This window comes from Mobula hypostoma, chromosome 2 (genome assembly GCF_963921235.1).
Source record: "Mobula hypostoma chromosome 2, sMobHyp1.1, whole genome shotgun sequence".
Classification (NCBI taxonomy): Eukaryota; Metazoa; Chordata; class Chondrichthyes; order Myliobatiformes; family Myliobatidae; genus Mobula; species Mobula hypostoma.
The window spans coordinates 161,140,072-161,145,016 of record NC_086098.1 but is presented as its reverse complement, the minus strand read 5'-3'; the positions used below and the strand labels follow the sequence as shown (position 1 = coordinate 161,145,016).

Genomic DNA, 4,945 nt, shown 5'->3' with positions numbered 1-4,945 from the left:
GAGAGGGGAGAGAGTGGATGGGCCGGGGAGAGGGGAGAGAAGGTTGAGCCGGGGAGAGGGGAGAATGTTGATGAGCCGGGGAGAGGGGAGAAAGTGGATAGGCCGGGGAGAGGGGAGAGAGTGGATAGGCCGGGGAGAGGGGAGAGAGTGGATAGGCCGGGGAGAGGGGAGAATGTGGATAGGCCGGGTAGAAAGGAGAGAGTGGATTGGCCGGGAGAGAGGAGAGAGTGGATGGGCCGGGGAGAGGGGAGAATGTAAATGGGCGGAGAGAGGGAAGAGAGTGTATGGGCTGGGGAGAGGGGAGAATTTGGATAGGCCGGGGAGTGGGGAGAATGCGGATGCACCCGGGAGAGGGGTGGGAGTGGATAGGCCGGGGAGAGGGGAGAGACTGGATGAGCCGGGGAGAGGTGAGAGAGTGGATAGGCGGTGGAGAGGGGAGAGAGCGGATAGGCCGGGGAGAGGGGAGAGAGTTGACGGGCCGGTGATAGGGGAGAGAGTGTATAGGCCGGGGAGAGGGGAGAGAGTGTATAGGCCGGGAGAGGGGAGAGAGTGGATGGGCCGGGGAGTGGGGAGAATGTTGATGAGCCGGGGAGAGGGGAGAGAGTGGATAGGCCGGGGAGAGGGGAGAGAGTGGATGTGCCGGGGAGAGGGGAGAGAGGGGTGAGCCGGGGAGAGGGGAGATAGTGGATAGGCCGGGGAGAGGGGAGAATGTTGATGAGCCGGGGAGAGGGGAGAGAGTGGATAGGACGGGGAGAGGGGAGAGAGGGGTGAGCCGGGGAGAGGGGAGAGAGTGGATAGGCCGGGGAGAGGGGAGAGAGTGGATAGGCCGAGGAGAGGGGAGAATGTGGATGGGCTGAGCAGAGGGGAGAGAGTGGATAGGACAGGGAGAGGGGAGAGAGTGGATTTGCTGGGGAGAGGGGAGAGTGTGGATAGGAAGGGGAGAGGGGACAGAGTGGATGGGCTGGGGAGAGGGGAGAGTGTGGATGGGCCAGGGTGAGGGGAGAGAGGGGTGAGCCGGGGAGAGGGGAGACAGTGGATAGGCCGGGGAGAGGGGAGAATGTGGATAGGCCGGGGAGAGGGGAGAGAGTGGATAGGCCGGGGAGAGCGGAGAGAGTGGATAGGCCGGGGATAGGGTACAGAGTGGATAGGCCAGGGAGAGGGGAGAATGTGGATGAGCCGTGGAGAGGGGAGAGAGTGGATAGGCCAGGGATAGGGCAGCAAGTAGATGAAACGGGGAGAGGGGAGAGAGTGGATGGGCCGGGGAGTGGGGAGAGAGTTGACGGGCCGGTGAGAGGGGAGAGAATTGATGGGCTGGGGAGAGGGGAGAGAGTGGATGGGCCGGGGAGAGGGTAGAGAGTGGATAGGCTGGGGAGAGGGGAGAATGTGGATAGGCCGGGGAGTGGGGAGAATGTGGATGGGCCCGGGAGAGGGGTGGGTGTGGATAGGCCGGGGAGAGGGGAGAGACTGGATGAGCCGGGGAGAGGTGAGAGAGTGGACAGGCGGTGGAGAGGGGAGAGAGTGGATGAGCCGCGGAGAGGGGAGAATGTGGTTCGGCCGGGGAGAGGCGAGAGCTTGGATGGGCCGGGTAGAGGGGAGAGAGTGGATAGGCCGGGGAGAGGGGGGAATGTGGATAGGCTAAATAGAGGGGAGAATGTGGATGGGCCGGGGAGAGCGGAGAGAGTGGATGGGCAGGGTGGAGGGGAGAGAGTGGATGAGCGGGGGAGAGGGGAGAGAGTGGATGGGCCGGGGAGAGGGGAGAGAGTGGATGGGCCGGTAGAGGGGAGAGAGTGGATGGGCCGGGAGAGGGGAGAGAGTGGATGGGCCGGGGAGAGGGACGAATGTTGATGAGCCGGGGAGAGGGGAGAGAGTGGATCGGCCGGGGAGAGGGGAGAGAGTGGATAGGCCGGGGAGAGGGGAGAATCTTGATGAGCCGGGGAGAGGGGAGAGAGTGGATAGGACGGGGAGAGGGGAGAATGTGGATGGGCCGGGGAGAGCGGAGAGAGTGGATGGGCCGGGTGGAGGGGAGAGAGTCGATGAGCCGGGGAGAGGGGAGAGAGTGGATGGGCCGGGGAGAGGTGAATGAGTGGATGGGCTGGGGAGAGGTGAATGAGTGGATGGGCGGTGGAGAGGGGAGAGAGTCGACGGGCCGGTGAGAGGGGAGAAAGTGTATAGGCCGGGGAGAGGAGAGAGAGTGGTTGGGCCAGGGAGAGGGGAGAATGTTGATGAGCCGGGGAGAGGGGAGAAAGTGGATAGGACGGGGAGAGCGGAGAGAGTGGATCGGCCGGGGAGAGGGGAGAGAGTGGATAGGCCGGGGAGAGGGGAGAGAGTGGATAGGCCGGGGAGAGGGGAGAATCTTGATGAGCCGGGGAGAGGGGAGAGAGTGGATAGGACGGGGAGAGGGGAGAGAGTGGATAGGGCGGGGAGAGGGGAGAATGTGGATGGGCCGGGGAGAGCGGAGAGAGTGGATGGGCCGGGTGGAGGGGAGAGAGTGGATGGGCCGGGGAGAGGGGAGAATGTTGATGAGCCGGGGAGAGGGGAGAGAGTGGATAGGACGGGGAGAGGGGAGAGAGTGGATAGGCCAGGGAGAGGGGACAGAGTGGATGGGCCGGGGAGAGGGGAGAGAAGGTTGAGCCGGGGAGAGGGGAGAATGTTGATGAGCCGGGGAGAGGGGAGAAAGTGGATAGGCCGGGGAGAGGGGAGAGAGTGGATAGGCCGGGGAGAGGGGAGAGAGTGGATAGGCCGGGGAGAGGGGAGAATGTGGATAGGCCGGGTAGAAAGGAGAGAGTGGATTGGCCGGGAGAGAGGAGAGAGTGGATGGGCCGGGGAGAGGGGAGAATGTAAATGGGCGGAGAGAGGGAAGAGAGTGTATGGGCTGGGGAGAGGGGAGAATTTGGATAGGCCGGGGAGTGGGGAGAATGCGGATGCACCCGGGAGAGGGGTGGGAGTGGATAGGCCGGGGAGAGGGGAGAGACTGGATGAGCCGGGGAGAGGTGAGAGAGTGGATAGGCGGTGGAGAGGGGAGAGAGCGGATAGGCCGGGGAGAGGGGAGAGAGTTGACGGGCCGGTGATAGGGGAGAGAGTGTATAGGCCGGGGAGAGGGGAGAGAGTGTATAGGCCGGGAGAGGGGAGAGAGTGGATGGGCCGGGGAGTGGGGAGAATGTTGATGAGCCGGGGAGAGGGGAGAGAGTGGATAGGCCGGGGAGAGGGGAGAGAGTGGATGTGCCGGGGAGAGGGGAGAGAGGGGTGAGCCGGGGAGAGGGGAGATAGTGGATAGGCCGGGGAGAGGGGAGAATGTTGATGAGCCGGGGAGAGGGGAGAGAGTGGATAGGACGGGGAGAGGGGAGAGAGGGGTGAGCCGGGGAGAGGTGAGAGAGTGGATAGGCCGGGGAGAGGGGAGAGAGTGGATAGGCCGAGGAGAGGGGAGAATGTGGATGGGCTGAGCAGAGGGGAGAGAGTGGATAGGACAGGGAGAGGGGAGAGAGTGGATTTGCTGGGGAGAGGGGAGAGTGTGGATAGGAAGGGGAGAGGGGAGAGAGTGGATGGGCTGGGGAGAGGGGAGAGTGTGGATGGGCCAGGGTGAGGGGAGAGAGGGGTGAGCCGGGGAGAGGGGAGACAGTGGATAGGCCGGGGAGAGGGGAGAATGTGGATAGGCCGGGGAGAGGGGAGAGAGTGGATAGGCCGGGGAGCGGGCAGCAAGTGGATGAAATGGGGAGAGGGGAGAGAGTGGATAGCCCGGGGAGATGGGAGAGAGTGGATGGGCCGGGAGAGGGGAGAGAGTGGATGGGCTGGGGAGAGGGGTGGGAGTGGATAGGCCGGGGAGAGGGGAGAGACTGGATGAGCCGGGGAGAGGTGAGAGAGTGGATAGGCGGTGGAGAGGGGAGAGATTGGATGAGCCGCGGAGAGGGGAGAATGTGGTTCGGCCGGGGAGAGGGGAGAGAGTGGATGGGCCGGAGAGAGGGGAGAATGTGGATGGGCTGAGCAGAGGGGAGAATGTGGATGAGCCGGGCAGAGGGGAGAGAGTGGATAGGCCGGGGAGAGGGGAGAATGTGGATAGGCCGGGGAGAGGGGAGAGAGTGGATGGGCCGGGGAGAGGGGAGAATGTGGATGGGCCGGGTAGAGGGGAGAGAGTGGATGAGCCGCGGAGAGGGGAGAGAGTGGATGGGCCGGAGAGAGGGGAGAATGTGGATGGGCTGAGCAGAGGTGAGAATGTGGATGAGCTGGGCGGAGGGGAGAGAGTGGATAGGCCGGGGAGAGGGGAGAATGTGGATAGGCCAGGGAGAGGGGAGACAGTGGATAGTCCGGGGAGAGGGCAGCAAGTGGATGAAATGGGGAGAGGGGAGAGAGTGGATGGGCCGGGGAGATGGGAGAGAGTGGATAGGCCGGGGAGCGGGCAGCAAGTGGATGAAATGGGGAGAGGGGAGAGAGTGGATGGCCCGGGGAGATGGGAGAGAGTGGATGGGCCGGGAGAGGGGAGAGAGTGGATGGGCTGGGGAGAGGGGAGAATGTGAATAGGCGGGGAGAGGGGAGAGAGTGGATGGGCTGGGGAGAGGGGTGGGAGTGGATAGGCCGGGGAGAGGGGAGAGACTGGATGAGCCGGGGAGAGGTGAGAGAGTGGATAGGCGGTGGAGAGGGGAGAGATTGGATGAGCCGCGGAGAGGGGAGAATGTGGTTCGGCCGGGGATAGGGGAGAGAGTGGATGGGCCGGAGAGAGGGGAGAATGTGGATGGGCTGAGCAGAGGGGAGAATGTGGATGAGCCGGGCAGAGGGGAGAGAGTGGATAGGCCGGGGAGAGGGGAGAATGTGTATAGGCCGGGGAGAGGGGAGAGAGTGGATGGGCCGGGGAGAGGGGAGAATGTGGATGGGCCGGGGAGAGGGGAGAGAGTGGATGAGCCGCGGAGAGGGGAGAGAGTGGATGGGCCGGAGAGAGGGGAGAATGTGGATGGGC

The 4,945-nt window shown here is 64.3% G+C and overlaps 1 pseudogene; it reads left to right on the top strand.

Annotated features, from left to right (window-relative positions):
• The first annotated feature begins 620 nt into the window (after positions 1 to 620).
• Positions 621 to 4,066, top strand: LOC134357671 (collagen alpha chain-like; annotated as a pseudogene).
• The last annotated feature ends 879 nt before the right edge of the window (positions 4,067 to 4,945 follow it).